Raw genomic sequence first — 19,154 nt, forward strand, 5'->3', positions numbered from 1 at the left:
ATGTGTAAGAATAATACAACATCATAAAACACTCACTCCCCACCTGGAAGTAAATAATACCCACATTGTTTCATAGATGCTTCAAAACTCATATAGAATTAGACATCACCAATATAGTAGAAAACTCTGCGGGACTTTTAAATTCTATGCTCTGTTTCTTTTATCTTTAGAAGCATCAGCTAGCCTTGTAATAACATTAGAACTTCACAATTATATGTATGCATTTGTACGTATCCATGAACAATGCATACCATGATATCATGTGCTATAGGAAGTTAGAATCTTACCTAAGCTTTGTCAGCTTTCTTTTTATTCTGAATGTCATGTTATGTCATCTGTTATATGATCTGCCCATGTTAATATCCAGATCTAGATATTCGTTTGCATCACTAGGTGCCATTCCTTGGCTTCTTTTTGCCTCTTTTCCCGACTTCTATAAAATAGAAAGTTTTTATCTTTCCTCTTTTTAAAATTGGAAGTTATATACTCTAGCTTAGAGATTGTTCTTCCGCTTTAAACGTGCGTTCTATACTTATTAAGTTTAAATTTGATCATTTCTGTTTTCTACATAAATATTGTGAAGCATATAGGACTCTGCAACAATCAAACTATGGTTTGATCTCCTTGCTGTGAGAGTTGGACCATAAAGAAGGCTGAATGCTGAAGAATTGATGCTTTAGAATTATGGTGCTGGAGAAGACTCTTGAGAGTCCCTTCCTTGGGCTGCAAGGAGAACAAAACCAGTCAATCCTAAAGGAAATCAACCCTGAACATACATACCAGGTTTATGCTTATTTAGTGCTAACAGTATCCTTAATGCTGTTTATTCAACTCTGCTTCCTGCATTTTATACTTCCCATTCAGATTCAATTTTCTTTATCATTCAGTTCAACCTTTAATAGTCCTTCTGAAGAGGCCAGTGGGTAGATAAATTAGTTCAGTCTTTCTTTCTATCTGAAAATGTCTCCATTACAATCTTACATCAAAATGATAGACTAAGCTGGGCACAGAATGCTAGGTTGACTGTTGTCAAGCTAATGGTCATCTCTTGGTCAGTAAGCTTTTTTTCCCTTTTGGTAGCTTTTAAGAATTATCTTTAATATTCTATAATATTGATATAAAATATCTTGGGTATATATTTGGTTTTATTTGTTTTTATCCTCAGCAAAGGATGAGATGGCTAGATAGCATCACTGATTCAATGGACACATGTTTGAGCAAACTCCAGGAGATAGTAAAGAACAGGAAAGCCTGGCGTGCTACAGTCCATGGGATTGCAAAGAGCTGGACAGGATGTGAAACTGAAAAACAACAAAGTCATCAAGTTCATGAAAAATGAGTGTGGAATGGGTATTTTCAGGGGCTGGGAGGGAAGGGAACTGAAAATCTGTCATTAAACAAATATAATTAAGAATTACAGGTTGAAAAACTTCTGCAGATCTGTTTCACGGCAATGTGAATATCAATGCTTACCATTACTGTACTGCCTACTTAAAATGGCTAGACTCATAAATTTTATTATGAGCTTTTTCACTTAAAAATGGAAAAAATTGCCTAATTTTCTATGAATTTCAATTTCCTCTAGATTTACATTTTCTCCATTAAATGCATGTCGGATATTCTTAGTTTTTAAGAGAGATCTAGTTATATGTTATCTTTGTATCTGTGAACTGTGTTTTTCTGTAGTTTGAGGCAATTTCCTCAAAGCTATATTCCAGTTTATGAATTCTCTTCTTCTCTGGTCTACTATATCATCAATCCATTGTGTCTTTAATATGTACAAATAATTAATTTCTAAATTTTATATTTATATTTTTAAAATCCATCTATTATTTTTCCATATTCTATTTTTCTTGACTTACATATACTACTTTCATTTATCTTTTACCACTTTAAATATATATTTAAAATATGTTTCAGATTGTCCAACTATCCAGTTCATTCAGTGTAAATTCTTCCATTGGTTTCATATTAAGATGCTCCTTCATTGTAGCTTATTTCCTTATGTGATTCACAATTTTTACCAGGAAGTCATCTCAGTAGAGGGTGTATAGTAGGAGCCACAGGTGTTTTGTCTTACAGAAGCATCCCTATTGATTAGTTTGAGATTAAATAAATATATATATATTATTTAAATATATATTTAAACATATTTAATATGCAGATTCATAAATGTATATAAATAAATATATTTAAATATATATATTAGTTTTTCATCTGGAGTCTTAACAGTCCAAATTGTGTGGCTTTACATTCTATAAGAGCACTAGGCTTTGGCCAAGGATGCTGACTCCTCGCGAGGCTCTGACTTCCACATCTAGCCCTGGATGTGCAGGGCTGTTGGTAAAATCCCCATCCTAAAGAAAGGGTGTTCCTTAAGGCTTCTGACTTTGTCCAGGGTTTCAGTTCCCGTGGGAGAGCAGACCACGTGTTGAATTTTATAACCAGTCCTGACCCCTGTAAGTTAAGATCAGTCTGTAGTCACAGCTACAATTCCAGGTATTGTGGGTTTCCCTCTTTATGCTTTAAGACTGGATGTGTATTGTGTACTTTTCATGATACAATATCTAACATTTTTATGTATGTAGAGTGGGAGGTAAGATGAATCTTCCCAAATATGCACAAGCCTCCATTTACTGAATTTACATCTTCAAACATGAGAGAGACAGGCAAAAAGAGGAGGGAAGAGTATGTCAAGGAGAGAAAAATAGCATAAAGTAAGAAGCTGGAAAAGGCATCGTGAGCTCAATCTTGGTGACTTGGCGTAGGTGGAGCCTGGGGCTCCCGGCTGCTTATCCAGGCTGCTCTGAGAGCCAACAGAGGCAGTCACTGGAAGGAAAGAACACAGCGGCAGGCATGAGGATCAGGAGAATCCGGGTCAGAGATGGTGTGTCTGCCATGAAACCCGAGATATGCAGGTGGGGGGGAACTAAGTCACTATGGGGAAAAAAGCCCGGTCAGAACGTAGAATAAATAAGTGAGTCTGACATGACCACCTCTCAGAATATGCTGGGCTTACGGCAGGCACCCCTGGATATTTCATCTGCTATGCTCAGGTGAGCCTGAGCCGAGCAGAACCTGGTCTGAGCAAGGCGCATACTTCACACGTGCGTGTGAAATGTACATGTGCATATAGATCAGTCTAGAGGGAATTCAAGGTTGGGAAGCAGTCTTTCCCGCAGAACACACTGCTTCTCCAGTGTCCTCGTAGCTGGCCTTTCGTGGAGGATGTGGGCGGTATAAAAACTTGGCTCCGGAACGTGTGAGGGACTTGGAGCCAGCGGGGGAGCAGCTTGAATCTGAAGTACCTGGAAGATCTGGAAAGGGAAAGTGGGGACATATGCTGGAGAAGCGCACTCTTCTTGCTCCTCAGGGAACCTGCTCCTGGAAGAAGGCAGGGTGGGCCTTGCAGCACCATGGGAAAGAGGAGGCCACTCTGCGAGGAGAGGTTAAGGCACTGGGTTTCATCTGGGCTTCTCAGAACCCCAGGGCTTTGCAGAAAGACCTCCCAGGGGTCACTCTTGGGGGCAAGAGCAAGCCTGAACCTCCTCCCAGTGCTTCTTCCAACAAAGTTGCCTTCTGCTTTATTTTTTAAATACTTATTCCTATTCGTTTTATTTGTTTGGCTGCGCTGAGTCTTAGTTGTGGCATGTGGGATCTCATTCCCTGACCAGGGATCAAACTCAGGCCTCGTGCCTCGGGAGCATGAAGTCTTAGCCACTGGACCACTGGGGAAATCCCTGCTTCTGCTTTTAACTGGGGTGATGGTGAGAGGAACGAGAAAAATTTTTATAGTTTTTTAACTCATGTTTAAAGTTGAGATCAAAGTCACATAACATAAAATTCACCATTTTAATCATTTTAAAGTGTGCAGTCCAGGGTCTTTTAGTCATGAGGCCATTACACTATCATTATTTAATGTCAAAGAATTTTCATCACTCCCAAACAAAACCTGCTTTTATTGAAGTCACTCATCACTCCCTATCCTCTCCTTCCTCCAGCCCTTGGAAACCACTAGTGTCTCTGCATTTATGGATTTGCCTATTCTGGATATTTTGGGTAAATGGATTCCTATAAAATATGTCTTTTGTCACTGGCTTCTTTCACTTAGCGTCATGCTTTCAAGGTGTAACATGTGTCAGCTCGGTACTTCATTTTTTTTCTGGGGCTGAATAATATTCCATGGATATACCACATTGTTTTTATCCACTTACCACTTGATTGGCACTTAACCTTCTTTTCACTTTTTGGCTGTTATGAATAATGCCACCATAAACGTTCAAGTTTTTGTTTGAAAGTATATCTTTAATTTTCCTGCGTTTGTAGGGTTTTAAATGGAAATGGTTCCACAGCTTCTCCCTGTATCCCCCGAAGGTACTTTGTATTACCAAGTCCAGGAAATGGTGTAATTAATGTCTTAAATGACAGTGTGAATCTTTCTGGGGTGTGTGGTAAGGTACCAGTGGATACACAAAGCCAAAGGACAACCACAGTACATTTTATGAAGCAAGTTATTTAAAGATTGAGGGGACAGTATTGTCTTTTATATTAAAAACAGACAAATATCCAATATTTCATTCGTGCTTTAACACCTTTGAAATTAGAATGAATTTTACAATCAATGCTATGTCACAGTTTAATTTGCAGTGTTTTTTCTTTTTTTCTTAGTGATAAAGCAATAATGTGTCTCACAATAAATGCATCTTAGATTTTATGGATTATAGTATTATGGGGTACAATCTACAGTTCGCATAAAATTTTACAAGATAAAGGTGGGAGATTTTGGAACTGTTTAGAGCTGGTTACAGTTTCTGCAAGGTTTCCTGACCAGCCCTCATCTCCTGGGGCTATGAAATACCCCATACCCAGAACACCGGGTACCCTAAAGCCTCATGAAGATGGCTTTGCAAGGCCCACTTCAGGGTACTTCTCTGCTGTCTCTCCTCTGTCTCTGGCTTTGATTCATCTTGCCACCTTCACCACAGGCTCCCAGGATTCACAGACTTCTTTCCAACACTCCACTTCAGTGCTGGATAATCCCCCTTTTCCTATCTCCCCTCAGTGTAACTGAGACAGCCTGACATTTTCAAGAAGAGCTCTAGAAAAAAGCCAAGGAACACGGGGCGGGGGCAGGGGGAGGAGTGGGGAGAGAAGGAAGCAAAAGCAGTATAGAAATTATCTAATTTTCCAAGATCGCATCTCTGATGCTACCATCCTGGAAGAGTAAACAGGAATGCTAGTGAGACGCCTCCATTTTAGCAGAAGTTAAGGACTCTCAGGAAGCCTTGGCTTGTGTTCCGACTCAGTCCAGGGTCAGTTCTAGCTGACACTCACTCACAAAGTGACAACCCTGGCCTGTGATTTCTTGGATTCCTCCACCCCTGACACCCTGCAGCTTGGTTCTTTCAAAAAAGCTCTGGCCCAAGCAAAATGCCACATCTTTGTCCATAAAATCACTTGGGAATTCCCTGAATAGCTAGGGAAGTAAAAACCTCTTGCCAAAATCATAAAAAGAGAAAGCAAGCAGAAGCTCGCTGATTTACCTCATGCAAATTAGCCTTGCATTTTCAAACCACTGCAGTCACAGGGAAGGACTTAGTTCAGAGGTTAGTTGCCTAAGTTAGCAAAGCATCGCTAACAACCATTCAAGTTACTTTTATTTTATTGCAGAACAGTGTCTTAGGGAAAAAAAAATTCAAAATTAGTGAACGCATTTTCCCAAATCCTTGAAAAATAACAACTACCACCACCACCCCATCCCCAAATTATCTTTGGATCTAAACCAGAGCGCTCAATGTTCCAGCGACTGTGTGAGTTCTTCTGAAATCAGAAGGAGGAACCCGCCGTGCCTGACACCCCCTCTCCCATTAAATGCTTTCTGGTCTTTGTACTTAAACTGATGGTAAGGGTTTGGGGGCTTCTCCTTGAGAGCTGACTCTGTTCAACACCTAAGACTCGTCCTATGTATTTTGCCTCGTGAGAGAAGCACCCTTAGCAGTAGGAAAGGAGCATTGTCTCATTGTATTCATTCTGGGTCACAGACTAAAATAAGGCCAAGGACAGGTTGAGACATGTTACCAAACAGTCAGTCAAAGCCCTGAGTGAAGCTGAAACCATATCTGTGGGAAAGGTTGAAGGAAATGGGTTTGTGTAAGCCCGAGAAGAGAATACTCATGATATGTGTGTGGGGGGTGAAGGGGGGTAGGGGTGGAAAGGAAACATTCTGCAAATACCTGAAGGTATATTATGTAAAAGCAAGATTGGGCTACTCCTTGACATCAAGAAGACATATTGACACAATATGAAGTACACTACACAGTTGTCTAATAGTTAAGTCGGCTCAAGATATTATGGTGTGCTTTGGGAAGAGCTGAAATCTTCAAAAAAGGAGGTATTCAAGCAATTAGGTATTCAAGCACCATCAGTCATAAGAGCTCTCTAACTGGACTGTAATGTTGGTTAGGTCACGGGTCCCCAACCTCTGGGCCACAGGCTGGTACCTCCTCTCAGATCAGTGGCAGCTTTAGATTAGAAATAAATGGCACAATAAATGCAATGTGCTTAAATCATCCCCAAACCACCCCCCTTCCCAGTCCATCAAAAGATTGTCTTCCACGAAACCAGTCCCTGGTGCCCAAATGTTGGGGACCACTGATAGATGATAGAACTTCATTTCTTTTTTGGCCTCGCTGCACAGCTTGTGGGACCTTTGTTCCCGAACCAGTGATTGAATCCAAGTCATCAGCAATGAGAGCTCAGAGTCCTAACCACTGGTCTACCAGGGAATTCCCAGACCCTCATTGTTTGTTGTTTTTAATTGGAGGATAATTGCTTTGCAATGTCATGCTGATTTCTGCCATACGACAACATGATTCATCCCTAGGTACACATATGTCCCCTTCTTCCTGAATCTGCCTCCAACCCTCTACCCCATCCCACCCCATTAGGTTGCCCCAGGGCCCCAGGCTGAACTCCCTGAGTCACGCAGCAGGCTCCCGCGGGTCATCTGTTTTACATAGGGCAGTGTATGTTTCACTGCTGCGCTCTCAACTCGCCCCACCCTCAACTTTCTCTGCTCTGCCCACAAGTCTGTTCTCTGTATCTGAGTCGCTACTGCCGCCCTGCTATCAGTACCATTTATCTAGATTCCATACATATGCATTAATATACAACATTTGTTTTTCCTTTTCTAACTTACTTCACTCGGTGTAATAGGCTCGGGGCCTAGAATCTCATTTTTAAGATCCCTTTGAACCTAAAGTTCCGATGACCCCACCACCTACAACAGATGAACGGAGATTCTCAGCTGGCCCACAAGGAAAGAATATAGCATCTGACAGCCTTCAGGGCATTTTGATTCAAGTTCACATGGAGCCCAACGCAGCAAGATTTCCCATGGCAACAACCCAAGTCCAGCCCGTCTCACCCTGGCAATGTCTGAGTCATATAAATTAGGGGTCGTGGGTCAGCCTTTTTCGGCAGGTTAACGCCTCCCCCCTGACTCCTAGGCCTCTCTGCAGGCTGCGGCCTGTCCTCTGAGAACTTAACTGTTCCCCGCATACCACTTGGGAGAAAACTGGAGGCCAAGCTACCAAAAACGTTCAGACCAGCTGAGTTCCTGCTGGGCACACTGTGATTCGAGCAAAATTGTTCCCTTTCAAGATGGATGACCCTCTTGCCAGCAATTGCTCGGATGGAATGTTCATTCAAACACACTGGGCCTGTTACCAGCTCAGAGCACGGAAGTCTTACAGGTAATTTCTACCCGCCGTCCAATCTGCTTGCCCACCCTCACACCCACTCCCTTTCGGTCCTTCCCAAGATAGATGTGCTATTATGCACTCCACTTCACGATCTCTAACACAGCAGGTGCAGTTAGATACATCCAACACCATGTTATTTAATAATAAGGGTCCTAACGAAGAACCAAAATAACCTACCTGTTACAGAAGTTATGTCACCCCCTAGGAAAATTAAAGTGGCAAATCATCTTGTGCAGGGTCTATTTTTCCTTTGCCTCCACTTTGTTCCCCCTGTCAGTACCCAAGCCTCTCTTTGTTATGTATGTTAGTTCTTACAGAGTGACTTCAGCAGTCCTGAAGTCCTCTTGCTAAATCACCCAGCCATTTGCTCTGTCCTTGGTGGGGTGTGCGCTGAGCCAGGAAACCAAAGAGCTGAGCAGGAGTTCCAGCATTCCCTCTGCTTCCCTGTCTAGCAAGAAGCTTCATCTTAAGACTTATCCCAGGCCAAACTTAAATGATGCTTCAGTGAGATTTAGCCAGAATGATCCTCTTCTTTCAGTGCTGGCTACCACAGATTCAGAAGTAAAGAGCAAGTTTCCTGCCCTAAAAATACTGATAGCTTAGTATAGGGGTCAGCAAACTTTCTATGAAAAGGGTTAGGTAGTAATTAGCTTCTGCTTCACAGGCCAGAGAGTCTCTGATGCAACTGTTTGATTACGCTCTTGTAGCTTAAAAGCAGTCATAGATAATATGTAAGCAAATGGCCACAACTGTGTTTCAGTCAAACTTTATTTATGAAAACAGATGGTGGCCCACCTAGATAAGGGGCCTCAAGATGTCATTTTCAGGCCCTTTATCTAGCTAGAGAAACAGACAGTGATTCTACTGCTGCAGTGCTCAAGAGTGAGTAGTCTGACGAGAGACGAACCACTGAAGGTAGTCAGGGAAGGCTTCCTAGGAGAGGTGAGGTGTGAGTTATAACTCGAAAGATTAAGAACTGTTGGCTCACGTGCCTGCCTCTCCTTCCTCCTTCACCACCATTCCCAGGTGACGTGCTTCTCTGTGATTAGACTCCTTTAGATTTTGAGATCTCTGAGAACCGAAACTGCACCTATCTCTGTATCTCCAAGTGTTGAGCTGGGTGCATGGACATAACCAGGGCTTCGTGAATGTTCATTAGATTAAGAAGCAAGACGTACTTAACTTTCATGTGTTTTGGCCAGTCTCCCCTCTGTTTCTTGGAAGGTGGCATTCCTCTTTTGCTCTTTGCTACAGCCTAAGGGAGACTTTGCAACAAGCTGAGGGAGTCCATATAGCAAACTGGCTACAAGTTCATATGCTAAAGACAGACTGCCTTTGGGAACTTACCCTACCATTCACTAGCTAAGGCGACCTTAGATGTGTCACTTAACTTTTCTGTGCCTCGGTTTCCTCTTCTACTAGAACAGAATAATGATATGACTTGCCACACATGATGTTTGCAAGGATTAAATGAGTTACTAAGAGCGAAATATTTAGAACGGTTACTGCACAGAGCAGCTATTCATTAAATGCCTGCTATTGTTGACATTACAAAGCTAGGCACAGTCTATTTGTAACAACCTTGCACCTTCATGGTGGGAGGGGGAAGGAGACGCTGCTGGGGCTGCTGACATTCACTTGGAAATTCTAACCAACTTCCTAGCTCCAGCCTTATTTGTTTGTTGTTTTAATCTCTTCGCCCTCCGCTGCTGCACAAGAAGAGAAGTTGATTGGCAGCTTAACTGTGTAAAATCAATATAAAAAGCACTTGGAGATTAAAGCAATTTAAGCAAGGTACTAGCTGGGGTTGGGAGCTAAAACTGCTCTTGAAGGTAACACGCAAAGGAGATGAAGAAAGTGGGTCAGAAATGTAACGGCAAGAAACTGTGTGAGTGGAGGTGAGATTATAACAATAGAACAGCAGGACTTCTTCATCAGAGAGAGGCTGGTCCTTTTGGTAAAAAATAAGATAAAATAGAATCCGAAGCCTAATTTCAAAATTGCCCCTGCCTAGTACTGATTGTTCTGCTGATTCAAAGACACCCGTCCCTACCCTCTGCACCCTGCCGCCATGCCCCCTCTCCGCCCACACGTGGACCCGCTTTCCCCTTTTCTAATCTCGGCAGGAACTCCCTGGTCAGGCAGAGATGGAGAGATTTGGTGTCAGCTTTGTTTCTGAGGCTGCAGAACACCAAATCACACCAGAACTAAGCCACAGAGAGCAGTTGAGGAGGTGCAAGAGTGTCATGGTGGCCATCATCCCAACACCACGGCCTCCCCGTCAGACGTTTGATTCAATCAAGGCAGCCTGTTCTCACGTAGGAGGGGCTCCGTGGAGGAGCTAAGACTGCATGCAGTGCCCAGAAAGTCCGCAGTGTTCTGAAGCAGCTAAGAGACCCCCACTGTGCCCCTGTCCTACTCGTCTCAGACATGCCTTGGAACCTCCAACTCTTGCTCATTCTCCTTTAGTCCTCTTACCCTGCTCGGGTTCTATACTAGGAGTTGAGCTCCAGTAGGTTTGACTGTGCTTAATGCATCTTCCTTGCCACAAGTGTCTCAGCCTAAACCCTAAGATCTCCTACCCTATTCCCCAATAAACCGATTCCCTACTAGGTTAATCTCATCCCAAATGAGAAGTTTCATGTGTATAACTTATAAGAATGTTTTCATACTTTTTTCTCGAAATTTCTCATATAGTGTTGGTGATTTGTCATGCTCAGAGAACCAGGAGGATGAAGATGTCGGGGTATCCAACGATCTTGGAGGGCTTCAGACCCACATCAGAGCAGACCAGTCATAAAGGGAAGCGTCTAGTCCATGTTGAATATTTAGGCAGATGTGATCAGTACTGTAAGCTTTATTCCTATATATTTTTGGGTCTTGTCTTTAAGACGCAATCTACACCCTCCCACCTTGAAAGAGAAAGGGAACATTCTTTATATAGAATACTAATATATGCTATTGAAATAATAAAACAGAAAGTCATCATTTGGTAACATCAAGAAATAATTGATTCACAAAGGGTCAATAACAGGTTTAAGTCATTGATTAAAAGGGTCTTAAAAAATAGGACATTTATGGAGTTTCAAACTATAATTTCACAGGTCACGTCTTAATTAAGGAAAGAGATTCTTAATAATGGAGACAGTGGGGACTCCTACCTTAACCAATGGTGATCAAATTTAACAACACCAATAATAGGATAAACTAGCATTATGTGCTTCCTGATGTGATTCAAAGTCAGTTACTTGATATCCTCCACAAAAGGTTTAACTTGAATCCCATTATGAGGAAACAGAAAAATCCAAAATTTGAGGCAATTCAGCAAGACAGCTAGCCTGAAACTTTCTAAAAAATTGCCCATGAATAAATATAAACAGGACTTCTCTGGTAGCTCAGCTGGTAAAGAATCCGCCTGCAATGTGGGAGACCTGGGTTCGATCCCCGGGTTGGAAATTTCTCCTGGGGAAGGGAACAGCTACCCACTCCAGTATTCTGGCCTGAAGAATTCCATGGACCATATGTCCACAGCATTGAAAAGAGTTGGACATGACTGAGCAACTTTCACTTTTCAAATATAAACCACCAAATAAACAGATGAATAAAGTAGGGGAGGGTGTATATTAAATACAGTAAGGACACATAAAAGCAAATGCAGTAAGAAACCTTTAATTGGGTCTTGGTGTTGAAAGCTATGTTTTTAAGAGTATATTTGGAGAGCACTTGGGATAGTTTGGATATGGGCTACATGTTAGGCAATTACCTTATTAATGTTAAATTTCTTGGGTGTGATATTAGTATATTCTGTAAGGCAAGGTTCTGGTGTTGCATAGATAGGTATATTCTAAGGTGTTTAGGGTTAAAATGTTACTATGCCTGTAAGTTACATTCAAAGGGTTTTGGGAGGAAAAAATCCATGCTCTGTGTGTGTACATATATATGCAGATAAAGCGGATGTGACAAGATGTTAGCAATGGTGAATCTAAGTGAAGAATATAAATATGCATTCATTATAATATTATTTCAAATTCTCTGAGAGTTGGACATTTTTTTTTTTCAAATAAAAACTAGGGAAGATGGAAGACCTTCTTACCTCTTGTGAAACTTACCTGTTTCTTAGAGGGTGTCCTGAGTGACAGGACGAAAGCACCTAAAGTCCCTATGCCTTCCTCTCCCCTCATCGTTACTAAAGGTTTGGACTTTGTCACTTTCCTTCTCCCCATGCAGCACGTGTATTCTCGCGTAATGCGGAAGACTTACCTGGGGAGCTGTGATGCTGAACGAGGGTAAGGAAGAGGAGAAAGCGTGTGTGATACATCGGAGGGGAGCTTGCAGGGAGATCACGGGAAAACGTGACTTGTGCCCATAAGGGGGCTGACAGAATTCAGGAGTCTGGCTGAACGTTGGCCCCAAGGAGCCCTTTGCTATAAGCATCGCCACCTTCCTTCTCTAGGGGCACCCTGTTCTCATTCACCGCCCTCTAGTGTTCTTCTAATCCATCCCCAGTCTGTCAAGCACCTGAGGTTGGGGCTGTGGGTGCAGCCACGTCTGATTGAATGTTTTCAGCTGGCGTGCCAGAACGGGAACAAGTCGGGCTATTTGGAGCCCTTGTTCCAATTCTGTCTGGTTTAAGTCCTCTGGGGCCATAATGACAGAGTTGTTCTTCCCTCCCACATTGCCCATCTAGAAGGCAAGGGACCCAAAGACCTGTGGAGCTGCCCTCTCCACAGCTGCCAGGCAGGGATGCCCCGGAGATCTCCGCTTTGCTCATTTGCCTTCTGAAAATCCCCTCTAAATGTTCTACTTCACAAAACGAGCAAGGTCCCTTGACCACCCTGCTTTCGCTGCTGTTGCTATTGTTTTGGCCTTTAATTAAATCTGACAGGCAGGCAGGCATGTTTGAGCTGGAGGTAAACCAAGGCCAAGTGGAAACTGGGCAGGGTGTTCTTCCTCTTGAGACCTGGAGTTTCAGCACAAAGCCTGAGGCAGAGCGGAGAGAAAATCAATAGCTCTCAGCCAAACTCATTTTCAAATGTGAATGTTGCTTGTCTGTGATGAGTGAGAGAAGAACATATCTAAGAGCTGTTCTCTTGAGTTGTTTTTATCATTGTGCTTGTGGTTGTCATCTGGTGGTCTTTTCCCATTGGTCCAACTCACTATTTTATCATTATCTTTAGACCTAGATAATGATTGATTCCAAATAATGACCATTAGCCACATTTGGGAGTCTCCTATAGGCTGTTCACTGGCTAGTTTTTAAAATCCCACTAAGCACATCTCAGTGTGGTAGGCATATACCAGCTGGGGGAAAGAAGCATTTATCAAATCATGTCACATATATATAATTACCTCCATTGGAATATATTGAGTGGTAAGGGGGATCTGGCTGGAGGACTGACCTTGTCCAGGCAGAGAAGGTATTGATGAGACAGTGATATTGAACTGAGATATTCAACATGACGAAGAGTTAGCTGGGTAAGTTGCGTGTATGGGGTATATGTTCAGTTGTGTGTGAGGTGTGATGGTGAGTGTAACCGGGAAGTAAGAAGAGCATTTTAGACAAAGGCAAAGTTCAGGCGCAGTCCCAGAGGAGGGAGTGTGGAAGGTGGTTGCAGCCTTCAAGGTTTCACTCTAATAAAGGAGAGAATCATGAAAATTAGCAGATCACAGCAGTGGATGATACCTGGTAGTGGCATTCTAGACCAGGAAGGCCTGATTTCCCCAGAAATATCTCCATCACCAACTGTCAGAACTTTCAACTCTATATGGCTAGCCTACACAGTCTTTGCCTTTGTCTTACACTTTATTTCAGAGTGCAAAAATAGGTCATTTACCCATTGATTGTCTTTTTCTAATGGAAAGCCTATGATGTGCCAGGTGTGATTTTAGGAACTGAGGTTACTGTGTTGAACTCTACACAAGCAGTTTCTCCTTCCATGGAACTTACAGTAAATCATCTCTAGTCTATAGAGTCAAGACTTCCTGGACATGCTTTTAGGATCTTCTCTCTTGGGGGTAAATGGCTTTACTTGTTTACTTCTATTGACTGCTTTGAATATAAAGTGGATGAACTGGGGACAGTCTTTTCAACAAGTGGTGCTGGGTAAACTAAGTACCCACATGCAAAAGAACGAAGTCGTACTGCTCTCTCACATCATGTATAAAAAGTAACACAAAATGGGTCAAATATCTAACCTTAAGGGTTACAACTATAAAACTCTTAGAAGAAAATATTGAGGGGAAAATCTTCTTGACACTGAATTTGACAATGACTGTGTATACGGCACTAAAAGCAGTCAACAAAAGAAAAAATAAAATAATTAAATGCCATCGAAATTAAGAACTCTTTGTACATTAAAGGATATATCAAGAAAGTGAAAAGACAATCTCCTTAATGAGAGTATTTCCCAATCATATGCTTGATTAGAGATTAATATCCAGAATATATAAAGAATCCTAAGACTCAAAAGCAAAAAACCAAACAACCCCATTCAAAAGTGAGCAAAGGACTTGAATAGACATTTCTCCAAAGAAAGTACACAAATGACCAGTAAACACATGAAAAGATGCTCAGCATCATAGTCATTGGGGAAATGTGAATGGAAACAAGATAAACTTAGCATGTATCAGGATGACTATAATAATAAAAATGGAAAATACTAAGTGTTGTCAAGGAAATGGGGTTATTCAATCCTCATGGATTACTGGTAGAAATGTAAAGTGTTGCTGCCACTGTGGAAAGCAGTTTGGCAGTTTCACAAAAGACTAAATGTAGAATTACATGTGACCCAGAATCCCACTTCTAGGTATATATTCGAAAGAACTAAAAGCAGAGACATAAGCAGATATTTGTGCATCAGTATTCATTGCAGCATTATCGACAATAACCAAAAGGTAGAAGTAGCTCTAGTGCCTTTCAACAGATTAGTGGATAAATAAAATTGTGATATATATGTATGTGTGTGCAGGCCCAGTCACTCAGTCATGTTTGACTCTTTGCAACCCCATGGACTATAGTCAACCAAGCTCCTGTTTCCTTGGGATTCTCCAGGCAAGAATACTAGTGTGGGTTGCCATTTCCTTCTCCAGGGGATCTTCCTGACCCAGAGAGATTGAACCTGTATTTCTTGTACCTCCTGCATTGGTAGGCAGATTCTTTACCACTGTGCCACCTAGAAAGCCTAGTATATATGCATGTGTGTGCTACGTGCTCAGTCATGTCCGACTCTTTGCGACCCCATGGACTATAGCCCACAAGGCTCCTCTGTCCATGGATTCTCCAGGCAAGAATACTGGAGAGGGTTGCCATTTCCTTCTCCAGGAATATATATATATAATGGAATATTATTCAGTAGAAAAAAGGAATAAAATGTTGATGTATGCGAAAAGATGGGTGGTGGATAGACCTTCAAGACAGTGTGCTTAGCCAGGTATATATACAAATATTGTATGATTTTATTTAAATGAAGTACCTAAAGTAGGTGAATTCATAGAGATAGACAGTAGATAGACATCACCAGTGGCTAGGGGATGAGAGGAAGGATAAGTTATAATTTTATGGGTACAGAATTTATTGCTGCTGCTGCTGCTAAGTCGCTTCAGAATTTGTTGAGGATGGTGAAAAAGTTTGGGGCATAGAAAATGGCGATGGTTAACCAACATTATGAGTGTATTTAATGCCACTGAATTGTACACTTACAAATGATTAAAATGATAAAGATTTTATGAACATTTTAAAACATTAGAAATATTAGGAAAAATGAGAGGGACTTTGAGTTATGTACATGAACCCAAATAAAGAGGTAAAGAAGACTAGTTACCAGGTGAGGAGAAGAAACAATTGTGTGTATGTACATTTGTGCACACACATACAAATGTGTTGGAGATATTAAAGATTGGTTAGATCTTGGGACAAAGGGGTGACTACGGGTACTTAAGTCTAAGGGAGAGATAACCAATGGGTGAATTTAAGTGGTAAAATGGCTAAGGAACTTCAATGACCTGGAATGTTTAAATTTGCATAGAATTTGTATTTTGTTTTGAAGGATATGGATAAATAACCCCTCTCTTTTATTTTCCCCATTGGGACAAAAACATTAGGCAGAGAGAAATGAAGTGATTTAGAAGGCTAAATAACCCCCCTAGATGAAAACATCTCATCCTGTCACTTTCAATTTTAGGTTGCCACTGCTGTGATTTAAGGATCTTGAATCTTTTTGTGAGTTTTGTACTTAAAGGAGAAAATGTCTGAACCCCGTGACTTAACAACAGAAAAAAAGGAAAATCTTCAAAAGGTGAGATGGGAATTGAAGAAATGACTTAAATGCAAGGGGTAAGAGGAAGGTGTGGTGAGGGAGGAGGAAGAACTCCGTGAGTACAGCAGGAAGCCGATATTCTCGGGGTCAGTAAAGATGCATGTGATTCTTTGTAGACGTCAGTCAGTGGATGTGCTAAGAAGACACTCGGCATGTATAAGGAAAGATTGTTCCTTTAGAGAATATTTGTATTTTCTACTCAAAAAAATCTTGGTACAGAATGAAGAAAATGCCTGACACGGCTTCTTGACTTATTCCTGGAGTAGATTTTCTTTTTTTTCATTTCTGGAAGCAATGAAGACTATGCCCTTCTTTTCCATCTTATAAGAGATGAGCAGATATGTTTGGCCATCTGTGTCATCCTCAGCAGATCACACCCCCACACTACTTCTGAGGATGAGAACCTACCGTGTCACTCATTCTCTGCCTGTCTGACAGTAGTAATATCCAGTGACAACTTTTCATTTTGTATGTGGGGCTCTGTAAGTGGAGCTTCTTGTCTCCTCTAGTAAAAATATTTAAAAGTAGGTTGTTTCTATTTACTAATAGGGATATGACAAAGTAGTAAGCCCGAAACATTTATCATACTGTGATATTGGATAAAAGGACTATAGAATATCTCAACATTTATTTTCTACTTTTATGTTAACTTACATCACTTTTCCTTTGAGAGTTGAAGGACTCACACCTTGTATTCAATGGTCTCCAAGTAATAAAGTTTCAAGTCTATTCTTGTCCCCTGGTAAAGGAGTGGTTGTGATCATGACAATAGCCAAAATGCCTCGGTTTTCGGGGAAGAATTTTCTAAGAGTCTGTGATACCTTTTACTTTCTCTTACTAATTGGAAGAGAGGTGAATGCAGTGATGTTCTACTCGTCAAAGTACAGAAATTCTTGCATTTGGCCAAAACCGATGGTTCATTAAAGAATGAAGCTAGTGTTTCCTAGGAGCAGAAGGCCATTAAAATAGCAACAATGAATTTATCTGTGTGTGTGTATACATGTGTGAGTTTATGTACAGTGCTGGGTTCATGTGTTTTCAACTTTATGCAAGATGACCTACAAATGATGTAAGTTCTAATTCACCTCAGAATGTTGTGTACAATAATGACACTCTTCTAGCCTGTAAAAATTTCACACGAACATTGTAGATTCCTTCTGAGGTACACCATCTACCCTCAGCCAATAAAGAAGAGCTAACAGATACCCCGGAGTCGTAAAGGCAGTGAGCTTCGAAGAGCATTGACAGACATATACGTCACTTTATCTGCACGGAACACAGAGTTTCTCAGGGCTCCCCCAGTGGCTCAGTGGTAAAGAATCTGCCTGACAAGGCAGGAGACGCAGGTTCGATTTCTGGGTTGGAAGATTCTCTGGAGAAGGAAGTGCAAGCCCCCTCCAGCATTTTTGCTTGGAAAATTCCATGCACAGAGGAGCCTGGCAGACCACAGTCCGTGGGGCCACAAAGAGTCAGATACAACTTAGGGACTAAACAATCACGACAACAGCAGACTTTCTCAACTCAGTACTAGAGTCATCTCATATTTTTTCACCCTTTGAAGAATGGTCGTCTCTGATATCCACAGTTCCTTACAGCAAAACCAGAAACTTTTACAGAAGCTTCACTGAACAGGTTTCTCGGACTCTGAGCTGAAATGGGAGCATGGCCTCGTGGTCCAGCAGCTGATACTCAGGAGGTGTGTCTGGCCACTTGGGATAGTCATAAATTTAACTCAATTGCTTGGAAGAACAAAAGTAAAATGATACTTCGGAGAGTTATGTCTGGACAGTGTTACTTCCCAGGCAGCTCTTACTTTTTAAACCCAATAGAGAAGTTAGAAATAAAATCATACCGAAGACACAAAGGCACAGTTTTCATCTAGCTCTCTCTTATTAACTCCCTAACGATTACCGATTTTTCTTCCTGTATGGACTTACCAATTGTATAGCATGACTCATTTTGAAACACTGCTTTCTATTTTTCCAAGCCCATAAAATAGTTTTATTATCCCCGTGGTTATTTCGTCCAATTCACAATTTCAGTACTTTGGGTACTGATGTCTTATTGGAGAGTCTAGCTCATTAGAAAGTGGGTAAACATTACTGAGATCATACATTATGAGACTTGGCTACACACTCCCATGATCGACACCCCTCCTACCAACCATGACCTCTAGACCAGAGTTGGTTATTTTTGTTTCCCCCAGGCTGGGTGTCTACATGGTGTCTTATTTCAGTTTAGCGTTGCTCTCTGTTGCATGGAATTATTAATGCTTTGATGGCTTCAGAGCAATTTGGGATGTTTTATCTGCCCCAGAGTCATTTAGATCTATGGAGAAACTTAAAATGCTCCATCCTTCTACCTATATCTTTCACAGTCCTACTTCCAGAAGGGCTCAAAAGGTTGTGCCCCTTTCTCTGTTGGATTCTAATTATATCAGACAAGTTCATTACTGCAAACAGAGGTATAGTCAATAGTACCTTAGAGGCTTTCAGCACTCAAGAGTGCTGGTGAGCCCTTACTGAATATTCTTTTGTGTTAATAGAGATACTCACTTTCAATATATTAACATCTGTCACTAGTCATATTCCAGGATACTTTTAAAAATTATGTTCACATAACAATCAACTAGTTTGTCATGTGTCATATTTGACACAGTAACTGTCATTATCACAGTGACAACACACCAATTATTTTCTCCATTTAATAAACTAGAACAATATGATTTTGTGGTTGATATTACCAATGTTTACCCACATCCAGTTCCACTCTCTTTCAGCCACAAGATAATAATTACATCTCTCATTCCAGTATTCTTGCCTGGAGAATTCCATGGATAGAGGAGCCTGGCGAGCTACAGTCTGTGGGGTCACAAAGAGTCGGACAGGACTGAGTGACTAATATGCACGCATGGCCTGTGGTTAGTTCGATAGGACTTTATGTCTAGTACAAGTCAACGGACTATGAGAGATGTTGTGTGCCAACTCTGAGACGAGATAGTTAATGGCCAATATAAGACCTTCTGCACTTCCCTTTATCTGCCACACTGACCGTGGAGGCCGTGTATTCCAGATGG

The sequence above is a fragment of the Odocoileus virginianus genome, chromosome 31, assembly GCF_023699985.2.
Source record: "Odocoileus virginianus isolate 20LAN1187 ecotype Illinois chromosome 31, Ovbor_1.2, whole genome shotgun sequence".
NCBI lineage: Eukaryota > Metazoa > Chordata > Mammalia > Artiodactyla > Cervidae > Odocoileus > Odocoileus virginianus.